Source organism: Dinoponera quadriceps, unplaced genomic scaffold (genome assembly GCF_001313825.1).
Source record: "Dinoponera quadriceps isolate SergipeBrazil2010 unplaced genomic scaffold, ASM131382v1 scaffold1750, whole genome shotgun sequence".
In the NCBI taxonomy this organism is placed as follows: domain Eukaryota; kingdom Metazoa; phylum Arthropoda; class Insecta; order Hymenoptera; family Formicidae; genus Dinoponera; species Dinoponera quadriceps.
Genome location: NW_014556445.1, coordinates 576,295 through 600,199, shown reverse-complemented (window position 1 = coordinate 600,199; position 23,905 = coordinate 576,295). Strand labels below are relative to the sequence as shown.

At 51.0% G+C, this 23,905-nt stretch overlaps 1 protein-coding gene across 2 annotated transcripts in view; it reads right to left on the bottom strand.

Annotated features, from left to right (window-relative positions):
- The window catches only part of LOC106747463 (cytochrome P450 306a1), a 204,458-nt gene extending 192,416 nt beyond the window's left edge, over positions 1-12,042 (bottom strand). The window contains exons 1-2 of one of the 2 annotated variants that reach the window (XM_014625010.1): positions 10,815-12,042; positions 5,801-5,968 (exon numbers count right to left, since the gene is read on the bottom strand). The gene's annotated coding sequence lies outside the window, so the exon portion shown is untranslated. Of the gene's footprint in view, positions 1-5,800; positions 5,969-8,018; positions 8,066-10,814 lie in introns of those variants that run through there. The other variant, XM_014625011.1, reaches the window with a different exon arrangement.
- Between the last annotated feature and the right edge of the window lie 11,863 nt (positions 12,043-23,905).

The window sequence follows — 23,905 nt, the reverse complement described above, 5'->3', positions numbered from 1 at the left end:
GTTGCGTACTTGGACCAAGTTTACCAACAATTCACCGGGGCTCGCGCTCTATAATGGCCCCACGGCTGCTTAATTTATCGCGGTCGTAATTAATAGCTTTGTAATTTTCATACAGCCGTACACGGGCCGCGTCGCGGAATTTATGGATACGTTTTCGCTCGCGATTATCGATTCCGCGAGCGGGCGCGAGCGACGACGGCTGAATCGAGCCGACGGCTCGCTGACTCGGTCGTCGCCGATCGGCCGTCGGCGACGATGAGTGTCGAATTTCCCCACGGCGAGCTTGGGGGAGCCGAAATGCGCGCGAGATAGGGTGGCCGCGCGCGAGCCTTGAAATATTCACACCGTTATTGCGAGTGCGCTACGCCGGAGAAAGCTGAATTGCGCGGAGCGGCGAGTTTTATTCTACGGCCGGCTCGATTATCTCCGTTTACTGCGCGGTTCTGTCGCGGCATGGGGGAAAATTAGGATCAAGGTCGTTGCTCGTCGCCGGTAAACGCTCGACGCTCGTGACGGTCGGAGTCGGCGCGCGCGAAAATTTATTATTAAATATCCCTTTCGTCCGGTAAGTAGCTTCTTCTTTACGGCGCTTAAATATAAAATAAGTAGACGGGTGCAGCGGCAAGGTGCTCGCCACGATACCCGGCTGACTTGTGGCTCCATTAGCGCCCCCGCCCGGTAACGTATAGCATAATAAGAGTTTATGTGTCAGGTTGATGCGCCAGAAGGCTGCCAGACGAACTCTGCGGCATAGGAACTGTTATATTTTCATTACACCGCCGTGGTCGTAACGAAGGGTGCCTTCGATGAATCCCGGGGAATGGCGCCTCGCGCCGCGGTTATGGAGCTCGCGCTCGGTATTTAGATTCTTCCTCGCGCTCGCCCCCGTTTTTCCGGAGGTAAAACTTTAGGACGACTTAACTTCCGTTTAAGATCCAAATTAACTCGCGCCACGCGCGATTATATATTTTCGCAAATTTCCGATCGCTTCTCGCGGAACCCGAGAGGTGCGAACGTATGTGCGTATGGTTGGGCCGAGTAACGAACACCGGCGACGTTCTGCGGAAATTACATCGCGGTGCGTCCCTCCGGAGAAAAATGCAAGCAGCTCGATAGCGGCTTTCCGTCCGACGAAATTTCGTCCCCGCCACGGTCACGAAATACATCTCGTGCGTGTGTGTCGTGGTAAGAAACTCGCCTCCCACGGGGTCAGCCGCTATCAATAACAATCCATCATTTTGCAACGTATCATTTTGACGCACGAGCCTATGAAATGGGCTGCGATACGAGCGACGGCACGCAACGATATACACACACAAGTGTGCGTAATCGAACGCTCCCTCGTTCGTGGATATCGTCGACACGCTCGTCTACACGCAGACCGGGCATTATGCAATCTTGGGGTAAACTTAGCACTTAGAGAGGACGGGGAGTTAATGCAACATCGTCAGACAACGACGCCGGTAGAAGGACGCGATGGGCGGCGGTCCATAGCCCGAACTCTCCCCGGGCTCTCGGTGGGTGGCTGGGTGGTTCTAGACCAGGGATGTATCCGTCCACCCAGCTCCTGTAAGCCAGCCGACTCCCTCCACCCCGTCCCCACATTTTGCCCCTCGTTCGGTCCGGCCTCGCACCTATATCCACGCGAAAGCACCACGATGGCCCCTTCACTATAGACACCATAGTTGCGGCTAGTTGGCCGTCACCTCTGCGTCGACGCTCCCTTGTCTCTTCGACTGATTCAATTTGCCCGCCTCGTGGCTGTTTAATTACTGGCCGGAGAGTGGACCGTGGCCGAGCAAGACAGAAAGGCCGCGGGAGGGGGGAGCGTGAGCGGGGTGTCCGGCGAGGAGGAAGACGAGTAGCGGGCGAGTGAGCGAGCGAGCGAGCGCCCTCGGGAAAAGAGGGACGGAGATGCGCGACGGTTGTGGACGACGAAGAAGGAGGAGGAGGAGAGAGAGTCCACTCGAACTCCGCGCACACCACTGACAACCCCATCTACCGTTGTATTGGTGCCGCCGGTTCCGCTGCCACTAAGACACTAACGGAATAACGGCGCTCGCCGGTGGAGATTGTTGTTGATGCTAAAGTAACGGGCAGCCCTGAGGGGTCGACGCTGTGCACGGAAGGAAGAGAGAGAAAGGAAGGCTGACCGCGCGACGGAGAGAGAGAAGAGGGATTAGAAAGAGGGCAGCGCGACGAGAGAGAGAGAGAGAGCTGACCGACGGGGGTACGGAAGGGGTTGGGTCAACCCTGCGACGTGTCTTGCAAACCGAGCGTGCACCCTACCCCCGCCCTCGCATTCTCCAACTCGACGATGTCCTCCAGCTTTACGGTCGGTTTGGAATACGATTTTACTGCTATCGGATAAAGAGGCCGCCGGAGCGTCCTCTAAATATCGATGGCCCGGCGCGAACGATCCGAAAGAGAACGCCGGCCGGGGCACACAGTCTCCTTTTATGGCGGTGGCGTCGTCGGCGTCGATCACGTAGAGGAAATACCTGGGCAACACCTGAGCGCGTACACTCGGCGACATTTTTTTTTCACTCCTCAACACCCGGACGTGCTGTCGTTCAGAATTAATGGCCCGTTCATGCGCGTTGATGGGATTTGCATTTGCGTTTTCGAACGGTGTACACGGAATATCGCGGGGCCGAATAAGCGGGAAAATGAAAAATAATCTACTTAGCATTTATGCATACGTTTGTTCAGCATATGTATACGCATTTTGCATGATAAAAGGCCCGCTACAAAGGAGGCCTGCGCTACCGACATTATCGCTCGTCTTGTAAATCAAGCCGCTATTACAGGCTTAAATTAACGGGCGAATGACGTTCGCCGGCACGGACGCGAGAACGTTGCGAGGGACAAGAGGGTTAATAAGGATGGTTAATTCGTGCGCGAAATAAATCACATTTTTATTAGCGATCGCGCCGCAGTCGCGGGACGCCGAGCGGACGCTGTCTCTCGAACGCGAGATATCGCGCGCGAAATCATTCTCGCTACGTCGAACCGCCACACGCATTTAATAATAATCTCTCTCGCGATAAAATATATCACGGTATCAGACGCTTTTACGAGCTATCGTCTTACGTGGAGCGTAGACTCTTCTGTCTCTGCTCCCCCTTCTCTCTCTCTCGGCTCGACCTTGAATGGCGGAATGCGAGACGCAAATTTGTCGAGCGAATGCAGGCTGACGTCAGCCGTGGCGATGCACCCATCCATCGAAGGAAAGGAACGAACTTAATGGACGCGCGGATGGACGGATGGACCGCAGGCACGTACGCGAAGGCGAACTCTAAATTTACACCGGCCACCATCTCTCGCGCCATCGCGTATCTCTATTATAAGACGGCCCATAAATTCCCGGATTCATTATCATAAATTGGATCGCCATCGGGTCGTGCGCGTCAGCCGTGGAATGCCTCGCAAACGGAATAACGTGTACTATAATAAAGCTCCGGGCTCTCACTTTACAATAGCGCGGAGCCCGCGGATACCGGCGGAAGCAAGGTCATTGGTACCGGCGCATCGGGTCTTGCCCGATGTGCTCTTAGAGAAAGTTACATCTCCTCTTTATCTCGCCGCCGAGCTCCCAACAATCCCAGCCGTCTTGTTCGGTTATTGTTTCCCGTGCGGATTCGTTTGCTCCACTGACTCGCGTCGGTTGGATCGTCAGGTTATGCCCGGCCGCTTCGGGCTGTTCGATCACCGTTGGCCGTTTGGCGACAGAGATATGCGCGATTAATAACGCTCTCCAAAGTGCGATCGGTGTATTATCACTGAGAGAAGCAGTCAATAGTCGCTAGTGATCATAGTTATACGTATACTGTAAATCAATCAAATTTCACCGCAAAAGTTTGTTCACAACAGCAACTTCCATCGGAGAAATTTCAGTGCGGAAACAAGCAAAGAAAGATTATTATTTATTCATTCGTTTTTATTATTTTAATCCCGCTCTTAAGATATCGTTGATGATTTTGCCTGAAATATTCTTGTAAATATTTTTAATTCATTTCATTTATATCGTATTTGGAAAACATCCCGATGGGGCTCGAAACCTGTAGTTGCTGTCTGCTACCGTACGAACTACAAACGAGCCAAGCAAAAGAACGAAGAAGAGAGCTAAGTGGAAGGGTATCCACAAAAAATCAATGAATACCCGTTGATCATCGGTAGAATATTTCGTTGATTCAGTTAGTAACATTTTCACTGATTCAACTTAAAAGAACGCCGGCCGACACGCGGAAAGAGACGCATTATTATTTTAAATGCGGTAATTGTAACACGCTTTTTCCCGAAATTCACGCGTAAGCGAGAGAGTTCGTTGGAAGCTTCAGCGCGCGCTGAACGCGCGAGAGAGCCCCCTCGTATATTTATTTTATACGGCAGATGTGAAAATAACCGTAGAACTGGGGACTGTATTTCCGACAGGAGACCGTGAATTAATTTACGAGCAACAGTTCGGTCAAAGGCGCAGGGAATCAAGAGCGCGTTTCAGAGAGTCGGTATTCATCTTTCTCCGCGGGGCTGCGTATCAAAGCGAAAATTAATCCGCTCCCAGCGCGCGAAAACTCGTGACAACTGCGCTCCCGATTGATTTACGTCGTTCGCGATGTTTGCAAATGACTTCTGAGCAGATGCGCTGCCGGACAGTTATTGCTACTTGGCCCGCATTTCCCACTCTTCTTTCTCCCGTCCCTCCCCCNCCCCCCCCCTCCCGTCCGGCCGTCTTTCTCGTCTTTTTCGCATACTCGCGAACGCGTCTTGTTCCAAGCCCCTCTCGACGTTTATGACGTTACACAACAGTAATTCTGTCGTTGTCAAGGTACGGTAAAGGGACAGAAGCTCGGGCGGAGATAGCCGCGAGAGTGCTCGTATTCGCGATGACAGAGCTACGAGTGGTAATCGAGAAGTCTTTATTTATTGCGATGCTGAAATTAGAATGACGACACGCTGTGAAAGCGCGCCTTTCACCGGGACACATATTTATGCTTAACCTTTATTTAGCGATCTCTCGGGGTAACCGAAAATAGCTTTAATTTATGCATCCGAAAAAAATGTTAACGTTACGTCACGAGGAACAAACGTGAAAACTCGCCGTTTTTCGATAACAATAGCGTTTCCGTTTCGGGATTTCGCGAAATATCCGCGTGAATGACGAGCAATTAATCGCGCGTGAACATCCTCTATATTCCGTTAAATGTGTGCGCGCACTTTCAGGCAAAGATTGAAGGCCGTAGATATTGGAACGCCGCGCTGTTCGTCGACGTAGATCAAAACAAAGCGGATACGTGTTCGTGGGTGCAGATGCAGGTGCAGCCGACACGGCGCGGCGCACGTGTGTCGGGGTGGACGTGGGTGCGCGGAAGGGCACGTATACGCCCTGAACCTTACAATGGCACTCGAGTAACGAGGATCTCGCCTCGTCAGTCAGCTTGAAAAATTCCTCGGTCCGTTTGCCTCCGTTGCGCGGAGGTTCGCACACGCGAGAGAGAGGGATATCGCGCGTGTGTTGGTGACGCATACAACGTTTGTTACGTGCACTTGACGCGTGCATGTGGACCACGAGACGATGGTGCTGGTAATGGTGGTGGTAGTTGTGGTGTTGGTGGTTGTTTGCAAGGGGGGGTCGCTTCGGCCGCTTCGGCGCTGGGCAATAAAGTGTGCCCCGACGAGAAAGCTCACGTGTTCACGTTTAGCATTTATCGAAACCCCGTGCGCGAGATCGTAACTCGAAAGTGCAGGCCTGCCTGCGTGTCATGCAGATAGGTTTAAAAGCCGAACGTGCCGTACTTACAAATGCGCTCTTCGCTCGCCTCTCTCTTTCTCTCGTCTTCGTTCTTTCTCGACACGCGTCCCCTCTTCTGCTTATGTCTCCGCAACGAAACGCTCTGGCCTTAAGGCGGTTTTGTCGTCTTCGTCGTTGTCGTCGATGCGTGCACTCGCCCTCCTCGCGTGACACGAGCTGGAAAAAGTTCACGGGTACACGCTCGCGGAACGCAACCGTGAAAATTGCACGGATGTCGGGAAAAACACGGTAATCGGAAATGAGACGGCGGACTAAACGGCTGCCATGTGAAATTAATTCTCGCTTTTTGTCAAAGCGCACGCTAAATGAAACCACTGGCAATGATTGCGTTTACCGGCGGATACGGCATGCGTATTAAGCGTGTACGTGTGTGTATGTGTTTATAGGTCTTGGAAGTACCAATGTTGCGAATATTGTTTCGTGAGGAGGTTTCCCGATGTTGAACCGACACAATTTTGGGCGGAAGAACGAGACAAACGTGCGCCGCGAATCAACGTCCGAATTATCCTCCCCCCCCTCACGAAAGCAGCGCAAGGAGAATGCCGAGCGCGTGCGGAATCCGCCCGCGAATTATTTATTCATTACCGTGTCCGCCGTCTGTAAAAACTTGCGGATCCGGGGAGAGCCGTGGTGTTCGATCGTCTGTCCAGGAGCGCTCGCGCGTAAATCTCTCGCACGCGATACGGAAGTCACGAGTCTATAAAGCGCCGTCAAAGGAAGAAAAGGGGAAGAAGCGGGAGAGGGTGACAGAAGCGCTGAAAAGAAGTCTCGAAAGAAGCCGAAGCGGCGGGACTGCGTGACGAGCGGGGACCGTCAGTCGTGTGCGGGAGATCCGCGCGCGCGAGTACGAGGGAGGGTGCCGCCGCACACATATACATCCGACAACAAAAAGGGATCAATCCGCCGCTGGGTCGGAGGAAACATAAATCGTGGCGGCGAGACAGTTTTGGAGGGTGAACGGCAAGCGGGCCCCGGAGAAGTAGCGGTGTGATACAAACAAGATCCACTCGGCGACACGAGGCGGTAAATATATCGGGCGCGGCGAGGGAAAGACGGAATAAGTCCATAAAGAGAGATAAAGAAGGGGGGCGGGAATGTGTCGGGTGAACAAGGAGGGAAGAGCCGGCGGAACAGACTCCGATACGACGAAGGAGGAAGGAGTCGATGCGAGAGCATCCGCGGCATCCCACCGCGCGAAGCTCCTCTCTCTCTCTCTCTCTCTCTCTTCTCCTCTACCCCTTCCCTCTCTCGTGCGGCCAGAGAAACGTTTTATTTCGCGACGCGACACGACTGAGAGACAAGTGACCACATCGAACTGTCGTATTTCGGACTGTCACCTGTCGAGGAGCGACGGGTTCCGCTCCTCGCGAGAAGTAACGCGACAGCGAGCGCCGAGAAAGAGAAGGAGGAGGGAGGACGGACTTCTTAACGCCCGTGCAAAAATAGCGCACCCGTCTCTCTTCGCCCCCTCCTCCGTCTCTCTCTCCTCTTCCTCCTCTGTCAGTGAACGTATCCGAGCGGAGACCTCTCCGGGGCCACCGTGTCGGAAGACACGGCCGGGCAGTCCACTAAGTATGTCACGACGCGTCTTCGCGATGACACCGCGCCACGACGACGGCCCTCTCCTTGTCGTCGTTATCATCCGTGGGCGCACGATGAAAACTTTGTCGAGCCTAATTGCTACCGCTCGCACGATACTTACCTCGTATGAGGCCCGGCTGGCCAAGTAGCTCGACGACACGGAAGCGAGTTTGTGAGACTCGATGAGATAATTGCTATCTGCGCGAGTATTTTCGAGATACGAGTTAGGAAATTAACCGCCGATAATTAGTAGCTACATTGTAGCACCAACTATTCCGCAAGAGGTACCGATCGCATCACGTCACCGGAGAAGAAAGTGTTAATCGGTATCAATTCCGAGATCTGTTGCCGAGGCGTGCGGTGTGTGGCTAGAGTGGTAAAACAATTTCCACCTGGATTACCTCTCGGTATGTTTAAAGCAGTCACGCGTTCAGTCAGCGAAATGGGTAGTGAAATCATAAGAAAGAGGAAGAACGAAGGGTACGGAGCTGAAGCGAACAAGACGAGTAAGGAGAGGGAAAGGGAGAGGAACGAGAACTTCCTCGGGTCAGTGCCTCGGCTGTCCATCAAGCGGTCACCTCGCGCGTCCACTCGTGCGAATAGTTTTGCTCTCTTTCTCTCTTACCATCTCCGAGAGTAAGGCCTCAGTTAAGGCTTCGTCCACACCGAACAAGGACCGCGAGATCGAGGGCTACGAGAACGGGCACTCGTGGAGATCAGCGCGAGTTCTGCCTGCCTTAATGGAGACACGTTCGTGCGAGCCGCCTCTCACGGCGGCAAAACCGATTTATCTGCGCCCACGTTTCTTCCCGGTCTCCCTCCCCTTCCCTCCCCCCGCTTCCTTACTGCTCCCCTCCTATACCAAGATCCTCTTCCTACCACCCGGCTTCGTCGCCACCACTCTCTCTGCCTCTTTCTCTCTCGCTCCATTATCCTGTCTTTTACCGTCGCACCCCCGCGCGGGCCCTCGTGTCGCGTACATCGAGGATCTTGTCTTACACGGGAATATTTCACTTTTCCATGTTGCCGCAGTGAGAAAAACGAAGGGTCATACCGTACCGGTATCGACGGCAGGAGGAATACCACCGGCGGGACGTGAAAAAATTCGATTCCTACCTTCGAGAAACGAAATCGCTATTTACAGAGAGAGAAAGAGAGAGAGAGGTGCAGCCGAGAGCATTGATTTGACAAAAGAACGATCGAGCGCGATAACGCACGCCAATTGGCGAACGTGTACGGTAGCGAGCGAGTTTTTTAATTTAAGATCTGCTTTATCCATTCCTATTTGTCCAGTGCCGTTATGTTAAAGTAACAACTTTATAACAGAAACGGCTATAATTTGCAGGTAAATTTATTCCCGCTCGCGCACACAGATCCGCTAAATTCGCCGGAATATATGATCTTCATTTATTTTCCAGAAATATAAAAATTTATTCGTTTTCGTAAATTAGCTAGACGAAAGGTATGATAAATTTTACAATCAAATGAGATGAAATACAGGTCGCGGCTGACACCTTCTTTCTCCCCTCTCCTGCCTATTTTTACGTCTGAATTTCGGGCGCCCGGCCGGCCGAAAGTTGCGACGATCTATTTGACACTTTTAATATTTATTCGCGAGTCGTAAATGCTAATTTCGCGCTAGCCGGATTTTGAAATCGTGTCTCGCCAATCTCTCTCTCTCTCTCTCTGTCGCCGTGACTCTGTATTCAAATTATCGGCGCTCGGGAATGCGGGCCGGATCGTAAAAAAAGAAAGAAGAAGAGAGAAAAAGAAAGAGACGAGACACTCGCTGGAAAGTCCTTGATACGTGTCGCGCGGCATGGCAGCGGACATAGATCAGTCGGAATTACAGTCGTCACTCGACGAAATCGTCGTCAGACTGACGGAGTCGATCCCGGCATCCGTGAACGCGCCATCCATAAAGAACGGCGCGCTCGCTCACCCTGGCGCGGGGATATCGCTTCTTCGAGTGGTCGTCGTCGTCGCCGCGGCCGTTGTGAATAAAGTCGTAACTTAGCGCGCGGACACGACAAACAGCCGCCAGCCTATCGATGCAGATTTGCAAAATGTCACAGTTCGATGCTGAATTACGATCGTCGAATCGCCTCGGTTAGTTTTCGAGGCGACATTTCTCCGGACGAGGCTGCGCGCGAGGAACTCGTAAAAATACATTCCCACCTACGCCCCGAAGTAAGAAAGAAAGAGGGGGGGAGAGAGAGAGAGAAATGGCTCGATCGCGCGCCGTCAAACGCTCGTAAGTCGCACGAATTTACGATTAATACGCTCCGAGAGGCCGCTAGGCCCGCGTAATTATAGTCAGCCATGAGTCACTCGGAAACCGCGAATCAACGTTACGGGCGGCCCGTTAATTTGTTGCGCTCGGACTCGTTTCGCTTTGGTTTATCGATACAACGCGACCGTACGTAACCGCCGACGTCGCGGGGCCCCCTTTTTCGCGGCCGAAGATACGTTCATAACCTGTCGTCGATAACGTGTATTTACGATCGTCGACTCGCCGAGATCCTGTCGTTCAAGGTGGCCTGGACCACTGGCGTAAAAAAGGCTTCCACCTTAAGATAAGGCCGGATGGTATATCGGCGAATCAAATCGTAGATCACCGGGGATTCGGCTCCGGGCTTCATCGAGAGTGGACGCCTGCGACGGAGCTTCGAGGAGGCTGCGACCTACGTCCGGACATCGGAGAGAGGTCCGTATTATTCGTTCGACTTGGAACTTCAATGTCCGATTTTCGCGCCACGTCGGACGGAGTCGAGTGAGAGAGCGCGGGAGAATGAAGAAACTCGTGTCGTTCCGCGAACGCCGCACATTGTTCGCCCCACGTCGGAGGGAGAATCGGCGCGAAATCTGCGTGACTCGGGAGGGGACGGTCGACGAAATCTCCCCCGAATTAAATCGATATAACGGACGCACGAACGACGCGGAGACGTTAAAGCGCGAACATCGGGCGGCGGGTACTTCCAACGCGCGCGCGGAGTCGTAGATTTCAGAAAAGGAAAAAGTCGCGGGCGGGCGAGAAGGAGCTCGTATAAAACGGAACTAGAATCTATCAAAAAGAGAAAAGTCCGGGGCTCCGAGAGATCGTGCGAGACTCTGAGTCGTGGCTGAGAGGGAAGGGGAGGGGGAAGGAAGCGAGACGGAGGGAAAAGAGGGATGTGGCGAGCCGTAGAACCGGAGAGCCCGAGTTTGCCCAGGAGGCAATGAAGTACGTCACGGGGATGATGGACGTCTCCGCATAAACCTGACGAGTGACTCGTGGCGCCTTCAGGAACGACTCTGAGGAGCCTCCTACATCACTTTTATTACAGCCGTCCTCATTTTCATATCTCATAAAACCTCGAGGGCTCCGCGCTGTTCGCTCTTGGACGAGCTTGATATACGTATAATCCGCGATCTGACTTACGTGGCGAAATTATCAGGGCCTTTCCCCTCTGCCGTCGCGCCACTACGGTTCCATCGTTCGTTCTTTCGACTCTGGCTTTCGACTTTTTTTATGTGTCACTTGCGCTCGTTGACCGAGAACGCCTTTCTTCCGAGCTATTTTCCCCGCGCCCCTTCTTTCGAAATCGCGCGTATGTATATAATTGCGTGGTTATTAGCGAATTACGCTGATACCGAGGCTGACTTAAATCATGTTTTCATGGGAACGATAACGCTAATAAATACGTAAGTTAGATTAAACGATACAATTACACACGTCCGTCCACCAGTTAAACTGGATTCAATATAAATGTATGCGCCGGCCGCAGTCAACGCACCGCAATCATCGCGTTAAAAGTAGCTTTGCCTAACGGGAGAAACTTTGTAGTTGATTGGTTAAGATGCGGTGGATAATTTTTTCCCGTGCTGGAACTCGTTTCCGCTACTTCCGGTATTAAATCCTTAATGCAGTCCGTATTATCCACTCCCGCGAGTATTTCAATCCTTGCTTTCACTCGCCGCGCTCTTTTACCGTAATATCTTCCCCACTTATTATTCCTGCCGTGCCTCTCGCGCGGATGATACACTTTTTATTTTCACACACAACACGCGCGAGACGCGATCGTAATACGTACAGGCTCACGCATACAACGACGGACGATCATTCACTGCGGACGGCACTTGCCGCGTGTTGGTCGTCAAGCAACAATCAATGTCGAATTATCAAGTGCAGGAATACCTAAATGAACCAGTTAATGGGATCCAATTCGTACTTCTCCCTCTCTTTCCCTCTCTCGTATTTGTCAAACATTCGAGTAATGTCCTCGTTAAGGCTCACGGGCGCGCACACACACACACACATCATACAGAATCCTCGCATTCGCGAAGTCGAACTTCCTTAGCTCGTAATGTCGTCGTCGCGTGTAGATGGCCGCTCGAACTTGCTCGGGATTCCTAGGAAACACATCCTTACCGCACTCTTATTTCTCAAGTAAGGGGCAGGGTGGGCGAAGAGGGTGGGTTGCCCTGAACCGCCGACGGCAGGACGGTCGTGAGTGCCGGTACGCTGCCGGCGACAGTGAATGACTGCACTGCACGTGACACGAGACTGACAGGTTTATGCGAGCGCGCGTGTGGGAACATAAAAGGGAACACGTAGCTAGCTGCCTGCCTGCCCGTGATGTACGTCTGTTTGTGTAAGTGACACGGAGTGAGTGAGTGACACGTCTCTCCCTGGCAAGTCGCCCCCTCGCGCGCGCCGCTCTCCTACGTCCTGGTCTCTCTCTCTCCGTCGTGCACGTATGCGAGCGCTTGTACGAACGCGGACTTCGACGAGCGACCCTCTCTTCCACCCCCTCTTCGACCGACACGATAGTTCTCGCGTCGGTCTTTGTTGACTGTCGCGCGCGCGCTGACGTCACGCCGCCGCCTGCACTTGACGCCGCCGCGAGACTGCAAAGAGGACCGCTGCAGCGAGAGAGCGATCTCGCTGCTCCGAAATCGAAGTGCCGGGCGTGCCAATTCGGACACTGTCGCGACATCGTGGCAGCCGGACGTCCACCTCGCGGCTCCTTGTGCGAGCTTTCGCGTCAGCCGATCGTTTCCGGGGAAGCAGGGCGCGCGGCCAGCGGCTGCGAGCGCCGATTCGAGGATCCGATTGAGATCGTATCTAATCGAATCCGTCGACTCGCAGCGTACCGCCACTGCAAATGCCTCGCTCGCGATCTTGGCGCTATAAACCGCGCGTTTCCGCTCACGGAGACAAGGCTGCTCTCTCGTTATCGCGGTTACTCCGCCCGAATAGATCAGCACGCGGATCATAAAAGAAGATTACCGATGTAACCCGGCGTTTTACGGGCATCCGTCAGGGCGTCCGTCGCGATTAAAGCGGCGGCGACTCCCGCGGACGCTGAGAGAGGCGGGTCGGTATATACGATGACAGGATATTATCCCCCGTTGAAATCTATCGAGCGGGGAGGCCGGTTCGAGCGAGCTCGCCTTAAGTGCGCTTCGACGATGCGTTTACGGCTCCGCGGGATCGACTCGGTACACGTAACTCGCGCGGCATGCGTCCCTGATGTCAATCCGCATTACCCTTTCTCACGTTAATGAACGGCCGACGAAAACGGCCCGCTCTCGGCGCTAGGCTCTCGACGGCGCCGAGGCCGGGACGCGTCGTCTTCCTGGAATGTCCCCTCGCGTCTTGACGACCAATTAGCGTTTCGCAAAAGTGCTACGCAGGCGGCGAGGGACGCGAGCACTCTTCGCCAGGTGGTTCACCCTTGCGCGCCGGCATTAAGATCTTCCTCGAATACCCCGGCTCCTTCGCGCGCCGCCAATTATCGGCGCGAAACTGCTAATTATAGCATCCGGTTGCGCTCGATCTACGCTACTCTCGCGAGTACGCGGGCCCTTTTTTATTCAAATGCGCGGGACAGTCGTCGATCGGTATCGATAGAGAGAGAGAGAGAGAGAGAGACAGATAGTGTCAGACATATGCGCATTTGTATCGTGCAACGTATAACCCTCGAATGTGCTCGATCGCCAATGGACTATAACATCGATGTAATTAATTTTTATTGCGCTAAGTGTAAATGAATGGTATCGCGATATAATAAAACTGTAATGGAACAATGTAGTACTCGTGTCAAGTGGTGCATATCGCGTGCCGCTGAAATGCTTGCCCGCGCGCGCGTTTATTCGTAAAAATATTTCCGCCGCTCTCTGCGCTCTTTTTTTTTTTTTTTTACTTCAAACGAATTTTAATAAAAGCAGATATAAACGCAATTCTGATTTTTTTTTTTTCAAATAAAGAACAGATTAAAACGTATTGTTCCATTGCGGCGATAATATCGCGATTTCCTCTGATCGCCAATTTGCGATTGATTCGCGCTGACGAGCGCCTTCAAGCCGGACTCATCGGCCGGTCGAACTGACGATGACGGAGATCGCGTTGGCGACAAAGAGCCACGTCGCGCATCAAACACAATCAGGCATTACGCGTCGCTCCGTTCGGCGGGGGGGACGAGTTTGATGTATCGAAGGCCCGAGCGGCCGAGAAATCCGAGGTCTTCACACTTGGCGACGTCGTCGCCGGTAATCTCGATATCGCGACACATTCGTCCACTGTAAATACTCGTCCGCCCGTCGAGGTAAAGGGGGGAGGAGGAGGGGGAACGAGCGGTGACAACTTGTTTTCCTACGTAGCTGTACCGGGGGCAGATTTACGCTTTTGCCTGGGCGTCGCGACCGTTGTCCGCGAAGACGCCGTGTCCCCTCCGCGTGTATTCCTCCTACGTTTCATAATTATGTTTTTATCTAAGCTGCATCTGCAAAATTGCGCCAACGGCGCGAACGGAATTTTAACGTGGCAGACGTGCGCGCGAGCGCGCCCTCCCGCGCGCTCGCGGGGCTGCGATACGCGTGATTAAACGCGTTCGCGAGATAACGACCGGATTTTAATTAAGCGAAGACAATTAGCTTTTTCGATTGTCGCGCGAATTCGTGCGGCGGATCGAAAGCGCGAAAATCAGAAGCGGCGAGCGAACACGTCGGCGGCGGCGGGGAATTAGGAAGGGGAGCGAGGGGGTATGGGCGGAAGAGACGAGAGGTCGAAAGCTCGGCGTAGCTGAAATTTACGCAACGGCAACCAGCGACCTTTCCTTTACTTCCATCTAATTCAAAACTATAAATCGAGGGCGTCTGTTGTATGTATGACGGCGGGCTGGCGTGAACCTGCGAGAGCTTGGAGAACGAACGAACGAACGAACGAGCGACGGAAAGAGAAAGAAAGCCGGCGGCGGAAGGGGAGGAGAGTGAGAAAGAGTGGCAGCGAGAGACAAAGAGAGAAAGAGAGAGAGAGAGAGAGAGCCGAGCCGGGGAGTGCGAGGAGGGTCTGCAGAGCCAGAGTAACGTAACAGATGCTGCACAATAAACACCTCCCGTCACTTCGCTCCATAAATCGCGCGGCGGGCTCCTAGAAGAAACATTCAACCTCCATCTACTCCTCATCCTCCTTCCGAACCCAGCCACCATACCAGGCATCCCCGCCTTTCGTGCCAACACGTCGCAGCGTGTTCATCCATGGATAGCACGAATCGCGTTAAAGCCCCAGAGGACGAGGTAAATCGCCAACTAGCGATTTTCTGTATCTCGATGCACAGCCGGAACGGTTGCGCGTTCACGGTTCCTCCCTTTACAAGCGTTAATGTCATTTTTCGCGCTCGCCCGCGGAACTGTCGAATCGCTCACGGCTAGGTGCAATCGTCGCACCCGCGATCATTTGTACCCTTGGACGTTGCACGCGTCGAGAAGAGCCGTTGCCACGGGGATTTCAGGATGACGTTTAACGTACATAAATAATTATTTTTCTCCCAATTTTTGAAATTCGAGCTTTTCGAATGAAAGCTTTCGTATTCAAATTTTCATGTTGCTATGATACTTTTAATGATAATTTGCGCCTAATTAGACGGTCTATAAAAATCTACTTCGACGATACTAACATTTTTTAACTTCTCTCTTGAATCTTTAGTTCTGCAAGTCAAATTTTAATTCTACACGGGAAAAAATTAGTCTTAAATCAAGAATAGATATTCTCATGTATAAACAAGAATATTATAATCTTAGAAGATTTTTTGTCTCGAATTGAGTTCAAGTAATACTTGTATCAATATAAATTCAATCAAATCGAGATTGAAAGTCTTCTAAAAAATTATGATATTCTTGCTTGTATAAAAATATCTATTCTTGATTTAATCCTTGTGTCAATGGATGAGTACCCGGATACCTATTTCAAATTAAATATTATAATTTTTTCCTACGTTTTTTAAAGTAAATTTTGTTATGACGTTTCAGATCTCCTTTCTGTGAGTAAAAGAGATTTTTTGATTCTGAGATTTTTTTGCACCAATCTGATGTTTTTTATCTTTTTTTTTCCATCAGATAGTACATTGACGGGAAGATAAAAAAATGTTCTCCATTGACACGAGGATTAAGACTAATTTTTTTCCTGTGTATAATCCTTCAATAAGCTATTTTGACGCGAAAACGAAAATTTAAGACATCATCGGGATCAAAGGAATTATATTATATTATTTGAATTGAAATTGAGACTTGCTATCTCAGCTCCTACTACGTTGTAAAATTAAAGTTTTAACATAAAATCAAAATCTCGGTGCCTGGAAGTAATTTAAAGTACCGGCGAATAGAAAATTTATGCGGTCTTCTTTTTTTAATCCTACGTTCGATCCGGACGAAATAATTCGCTTTTTATCGCATAACACGATGTAAGCCCTTTGAAATTATATTAAAACAAGTAGCACGCGAACACGGTGCATGCGTAGACGCGCTCTCACGCGATTATGCGATCTTCTGGAACTTCAATGCGTCGCGCATACGCAAAAGGACAGAAAAAATGAAACGACCATTTTGATTAGGAGTTCATTAATTTATTTCCTCGCTTTCAACGAGCTTGCTAACTTCCTTCTTTGCGCTTTTTTGCTCCAGTTCTTTCGCGACTCCTCTCTCTCTCTCTCTCTCTCTCGTTTGCCCGGCAATCTCCAACTTCGCCTTCCCACCTTCTTCGCGGATCCCAAAGTAGGGCGCTCGAGGTGAGGGCTGGCGAGCGGGCGAGCGAGCGAGCGAGCGGGGTTGTCGGCCACAAGATTTACAAGAGCGGAGGCCTCGAGGGTTACGACTCGTTATTATATGCTTTAATTACAGCTCGCGGTAATGAACTATGTTTAACCGTAACGTGGTAGGCTTGGCAATAAATTAACGGCGTGGAAAATACTAAATCACAACTTTGCCGATGCTGCCGAGTAGATAATCGGACGCCGAAACAACTGTATACGAGCGTGCGGCGCGACGCCCACAGTGAACGCATCTATATTATGCGAATACACGGGTGAGTGCAAAGCGCGTTCGTTGCGCCGCGTCATAATCAGAATTGTCGGAAAGCGCGATTGGCGCGAGAGAGAAAAAACGAATGCAGTCGGCGGGAACGAAGGGGCAAGTGGCTCGCTGTACTCTTCGTGATCTTCGTGGCCCGCGGTTTCATTGCTAACTGACTGGACACTCGTGTCTCAAGGGAGGACGGAAAGAAATAGGAGAGAAAGAGAGGGAGAGAGAGGCTGACGTTCCGAAGAAAGGGGAGGTTACCGGCTCGAAATTTATCGGTCTCTAATTAAAGACCGCGTTATACCATCGGAAGGAGAGCGCGATTCCGTGCAGCGATTCGAATTAAACCCTCAATTCTAGGTAAGGAATATAGTCTCCGACCCGCGCCATCACCTACATACAACGCCTCTTGTTTTCCCGAATCTTCACCAGCCATTTGTCTCTCTACGCAGCCCGCCTTAAGCCGTTCGATCCTTCCCGGTGCTACGTAGCAATTAGAAATATCTGTGCATCGCCAGTTGCGCGAGAATAAAATCATATTGCCGGGGCGCGCGCGTAACGAGACGTTACTCTCGGGATACAGCCGTAATCGGATACTCTCTACTCCTTAGAAAGGATCGGTGGAAAGAAATGACGAGCGCCATCGAGAGGAGCCGAGACGCACGAAACAAAGATTATATGTTCGATCGAGGGTCATGAGGGGTCGTTTTTCGGTTGAACTCGCGTCATGTAAATGACGTTAAATGTGACAATTGCACGGAAAAGAATATTTTGCTGGCACGGCAAATAGTTCAGTTACTATAGGAACAGCAAAAAAAGTGTGTTCGAAGAACGAAAAGATTTGTTCGGGAATCGGAAAGATTTGTTAAAAATATTAATCGCTGGGATGTACAGACAGCAAAATAATTTTGTTATGCCAGCCAAATTTTCTCGCTGTCGCGACAATGGTTTTGCTACAACGGCAAAATTATCTTCCCCGTGTGACAAATCTTTTAGTGGTCCCCGCAGTAACTAACAATTTGCCAGCATAATTATTTTTTTTCGAGGTACGAGAAAAAATATTAGCTTCAGTAGCGTAAGCAATTTTAATTGCCGCGGTAGCAAACTTCTTTGCGTAAACGACACTCACGACAGTGCGTTTGCTGGAAAAGAATTTGTTATTGCAGCAATTAAAATTGCTCACGCTGCTAAAATTTTAGATGTCCACAACTAATTTAGCTACTGCAGCTAATCTTTTTTTCGCGCGAGCGCGACGAGACCGAGTACTTTTGCGACGCCTCTAGGATTGGACCGGGTCCTCTTTCAGAGGACGCCGTACGTTATATTCTCGTTAGCGAGGCACGCGTCAATTGGGATTTATGCGTTTGGAATTGCAGCTCGCGACGAGCGGGGCGCTCAGACTCTCTCGCATTCGTTCGCTCGTTGTCACACGAAGGAGGAGGAAGGGGGGGGGGGCTGAGAAGGAGGCTGAATTCTTCCATCGGCGCTTTTCCGAAACGAGACTTTAAAGTTCGAAGAGTAGCGCGTCGCGCGCGTTGCCCTCGAAACAATCTCGACGGTGCGCTCTACCTCGAGTTTAATGCAATCGCAATATAGTAATGTGGAAGAATGTGGCGGCAGCTTCTCCCTTCTGGATAGGAAACGTGCGCCCCCTCCCGCCTCGAAGTCCGGCCGCATCTCGGAATAAAGTGAGCGTTACCGCGTCGGAGAGGCAGAGTCCCGCGGCGTGCTCACGCGATAGCCGGCGATTATTTCCTATTATTTACCTTATTATTTAGGTCCGTGAGACTGGACGACCGGTAGAGGGGGACGCTGCGAGGGACGAAGGAGGGACCCCGCGGAGGTTAGGGGCAACCGTGGCCGCGCGCGGCCGTATTGATCTTATCCCCCGACATGAGAAATGCCCGCCGGTTTAATAAACTCCCGGGACTTATGAAGCACGTCAGGGTGATTCACGGCCGCCTCATTGAGTCGTATTTATACAACCGCGGCTGATAGATTTATGGAGGACAGCGCAGCGTGGTCCCTCTTGCCCCCTATCCCCCCCCGTCATCCTCCCCCACTAACTACTTCCCCCACGATACCCCACCTCTTTCGTCCTGCACCTTCGCCCCCCCTCCTCCTTTTTCCGCCACACTCTCTTTCGTATTATCACGCACATACACGTGTTCAGGGGGGCACACGCGTATTCCATTTCACATGGACGCCGATCGTCCATCTACGTGGGCATCGGCGCTCGCGCGCGGAGAGAAGCGATAGACGGAAGATGGGGGAGGAAGGAGGAGGAGGACGAGGAGCGAAAGAGAGAAAGGAGAAACACACGGACGGAACCATAGTGGCGCGACGGCAGGGTGGAAAGGAGAGTAAGAAGAAACGCGAGGAGACGGCGGTGGAGGGGAAAGAGCAGAGCGGGCGGATGGTCGTCGTTCGACGAACATGGTGGACCGTCCATGGATGTCAGGAGGGGCCCATGGCGTCACACACGCACCTCACCTCGCCATCCGGGCGAGAGCAAGCAGCCTTATAAAGTAGCCGGGCTACGATTTAATCCGAAATTTATTTCCTCCATTAGTAAGGGCTTGTCTCGGGACTCGAGCGTGAGTGAGAGGCTGACGAGGACGAGAGAGACTGCCCCGCTGCTCCCCGTCTTGTCTCGCCCGCTCCTCTCCCGCCTCTCTCCTATCTTCCTTTTCCCCCTTGTGGGAGCGTCGGAATGCGCGCCGGTGCACCGGTGCATCGCAAGCACACCACTACATTATGACTCCTATATCGCCATCTTTATTATATCCGCGGCGCACCGGTGTCCGCGGTCGCGTTTGACAAGCGTCGTTTCTTCCTACTCGTCCTTTTCGCTTTTTCCCCGTCTTCTCTCGCGCGCCTCTTCTTTTTTGGCAAATCACTGCCGGTGAATTCAAGGCCCCGATCCCTCGATCCTCGCCAGACGCCGGGATCGCTCAATGGAGAACTCACTCGTCGAGAGATACCGTCCGCTTCGTCGTCGTGACGAGAATAGTCGGGGATTAATGCGCCGCCGTGGTGAACGGCGTTTCGCCACGTTTAACCTCCGCTTTCATAGTTGCCGCTATTGGTAACAGAGCGACGCCTCGTAATCTCGCCGTTATCTCCCTCGTGCTATCTTCCTTCCAAAGTGTCTCGACCGCTTTTACGTGTTTTATCGTCTCCTTTCCATCCTCTAATTTCTGACGCGCGGTGTGCGATCGGGAAAAGGGAACGCGCTCACTCGGATTGTGTGTTCGGTTTTGCGGCAACTTGCGATGTCGCGATGCACACGATCATCTTCTCTCTCTCTCTCGCAGTTCGACTGAAAAGACGTATGAGGATGAGAGATGAGAACGCATTACGTAGACCATAGACGGAGGCGCTGCGTAAGATACGCATCGTCCGTTCCCGACAAATTGTCTCCCCTCTTCTTTCCGGAGGATCGGTAGTTTGGTAGGTGGGTAGATGCAGTAGGTAGAGGAAGGTTACGTGCCGTGAGACTGAAGGGTGGGGGTTGACGTCTCAGTCAGCGAGAAAGAAAGAGAGTGCGAAGGGGCGAGAAGGAGAGAGCGGAAGATACCCGGGATACCCGCGATCTTCCTCGATCCTCTTCTACGGTGGTCGTTTCATCCCTCGGGGGGGATCGAGGTGGATAGATCACTTTATTACGCCAGACAGGCTGACATTGCATTAGACTAACAGAAAAAATTTCTCGTTGGCGTAACAAAGCTGCGCGGAGAACACGGGTAAGGATCTTTAAATAGAGAGCGCGGGAACGGGCGATTTGTAATTAATCAGATAAACGCAAACGAAGTGCCGGGCGGGCCAGAATTGATAAAGATGTTTCGGTAAAAAAACACAGGAATTCATCAGATCTCTCGGATGTTGGAACATTGGCAATTGAACGATCGAGTTGTAAGCCGAGAAATATCAAGTGTGCGATGGAAAATAATGCTTTATTCATCGTACAATAAGACAAGTTTGTATTACTTTAACACGAGGAATGCGTTGAAAAGTACACAAATGTAATGTTCAATTAACATATTCACTTTGTCGACATACGTCACGTTTGGCAGTAATTGATTAATAATTTATTTTTCTTCCGTTAGTCTCTGTTCTCGCAATCTGTGTACGCTAACGGATCTAAGAAGAAGAAGAATATGATATTCGTGTGCTTTCTAACACATTTCCCATGCGAAAGTAACACAGAATTTCAACGGGCTGTTTTTAACGCAACATATTTTTGCGAGAACCCGATTCGAGATTTTGATCCTACATTAAATCTACTTGGTTCTACGTTGAGTCTTGAAATGAAAAAAGTAACGGAAATGACTTTCCATTTGTAACATTAAAACAACACAATAAGAAGACCTTTGAAGATTCAACGTAGAACTAAAATTTCGACTCGGGGGGGTAATTAAAAATCGTATACCAAGGTCGTGTCCGCTCGTCGAGGCTTCGGCTGCTACGTGACTCGGTGTTAAGAAGATGTCGTAATAATATGGAGAAAATGCGACGCGGTGTACTATGCATGCGGCTAAGAGAGTCCGTCTCTCGGCGAGATAAATTGTAAGGAGGCACGAAGCCGGTCGAAGCAGTCGCCGCGGCGGTCGCGGCTCTCTGCAGGAGAAAAAAATTAAGGGCAACAAGTGGGTGATCGCTGACCCTAATCCTTGGAGGAACCTGGGACAATATGCGCGGGGAAGAGGGTCCCGCATCGCGACACGCGCGCGCATTTGTGCATTACAATGGGAACATAAGTGGATAGGTCGGGACCCCGCGGGCCGCGGCCATTATACAACGTAGAAAATGAGTACAAACAATCGCCGACTAAACGGCGGCGGATCGTAGGAGTCAGCGTCGATTCAGCCCGACGGGAACCAGTTTGCCGGCCGTAATATTGGAACGGATTCGATTGTCGTATCAGCGATCTCTGGCGCGAGCGCGATCTAGGAGAATACGCAGTGACATACACGTGGTTGAGGGGCGCGAGAACGTTATTACGTAGGCGAATTAATCATTCGTTAAGCAACGCCGCCGCCTTGTCGAATGCTAATTTTATCGCTCGCGGTTTGTATGCATTAAATGTCATTGTAACGAGATACGGCCTGAGTTCTCGCACACACGCGCGCGTATCGAGAGATCGACCATGAGAAATCTAAGCGTTTCCTCAGATGAGAGTGACACTTAATGACGAAACGCCCCAGCCGGATATAAATCATCCGCGCGGATCTTGAGAAACGATCAGGCCTCGCGCGATAATGCTGCGCAGCTTTTGTTTTATTGCTTCCTCATGATTGCGCCTCGAGATCGCCACGTCGCCGGTGACGACCGCCCGTCCTTCGATTCTCAATGACAGTCGAGCGGAGAAATCGTATCGAACACGCGGACAACAGATTCTTTTGATATCGCGACAAAGGAAGCTTTGCGACAACTCTTGTGAATTCGAAGTGAGAACATAACTCGGACTCGACGAAACGATGCGCGGAATGGTGAAACGCTAATGCAACGCTGACTCCTGCACGAACACCAGCAAGGATTACGAAGAATCCCTTTAGTTGACTGGCGGGCTAAGAGATGGCGCGAGGAGGGAGATGACGGGGACGTGAAAAGTTTCGATATCTCGAAGTCGCGTCTAGCCCGCATCACTGTTGCGAAGAATTCTTGTAAAATTATTATCGTCCGTAAAATGTGTCCGGTTAAGAAATAATCTTCACCCTACGATCTTTAATTAGCCGGCGAGCTCTCTTCGAGCTCCCTCCGAGCAGAGTGAAGTTGCTCGATCCTATTGTTCCGATAATTACACGATGCAGAATGTTAAGCGCAATTTCTCATTAAAACATCGAGATGCGATTTTATAATGGAGTAATTTGCAGCTTATAATACAAACGACAAATTGCGGCTTATTTCGATTACTTCATCGTCTCGAACAACACGATTATCTTTTCGAAGTCAGTTACGAGCAATAGTTACCGAGACAATGTTGCGAGAACTCTCTCCCCCCTCGAGCCTCGTGACGCTCTAAGGATTTAGTTCGGAAATGTAATCGCCAGGCAAGTCGCGGCGCCATTGTTGCGAGACAGTCGAGAGACGTCGCATTGATAAATGATAGACTGGCGATCAAGATTACTTATTCCTGAAAGGCTCTTTATCCGCACGGACGTCGCCGTAATCATTCTTTCAACGAGAGCTCCGCCGTCAATGCGCGCTCACGAATGGCCTCGATCGCCGCGAGCCTCGCGAGTGTTTGCCTTTCTTTGTCGATCGTCTCCTTATTATCCATCCCGCGAACTCATGACGTTCGAACTGTAGCGATGCTTTGTCGGCCGACCGGCCGGCCAGTCGACCGGCCGAGCGAGCGATCGCGGGCCCGAGAATGAGTCTTGGCGTGGCAAAGGTGACGCGGACGAGGTGACAGGTCAGCGACCGAGGCCTCACCTGTTCCCCCGGTCCTCTGCACCAACCCTTGGGCCAGCGGTCGTCGGAGATTGAGCTCTCTATTAACGAGTTCTTCAATTCTATTTTCCGTTCTTCATACTTTTCAAGTAGGAAATAACCATTAGCGGGGTGCTGGCTGAGTAACAATTTTTAGTGAACAGCATTAGATACCGATATCGATTTATTCGATAAAGTCGAAGGCAAGAATCGAAAGCCGGTATTGTAACTGTGCCGATTTCCAGTTTTGCGAAAGTACCGAAAATTATTGATTTCCACACAGAATAAGCTGATTCAAGTAAATAATTGTTCTATATTCCTTATCAATTTTTACGTCAAACTTGATCCGAGTGAAATATTTTCCAAATAAATTGTTTAGCTAAAATTTAATACGAGTAAAAATTGGATAAAAAGGGTATTGGAGTAATTATTTACTTAAATCTGGCATTTTTTACAATATTGGGACAGTACAAATTATGATTACTCTCTCTGTATCGTTAATACTGCAACTATACTGTAAAAAGAAAGTCAGAATGTGACCAAGGTGCTTGTTTGTATCTGCAGATGTCCGTTCTCGAGCAAAAACAAGATACAAGTAGAAACAAGATACACATTTTAATACTCGATACGAACCTGATTAGGTACATATATAGATATAGTACGGCGTTATAAGCGGCATTTATAAGGCTCGACTTTGGCAGTTATCGTTGTAATAAGGTATCTTGTTCTGGGTTTCGGCAT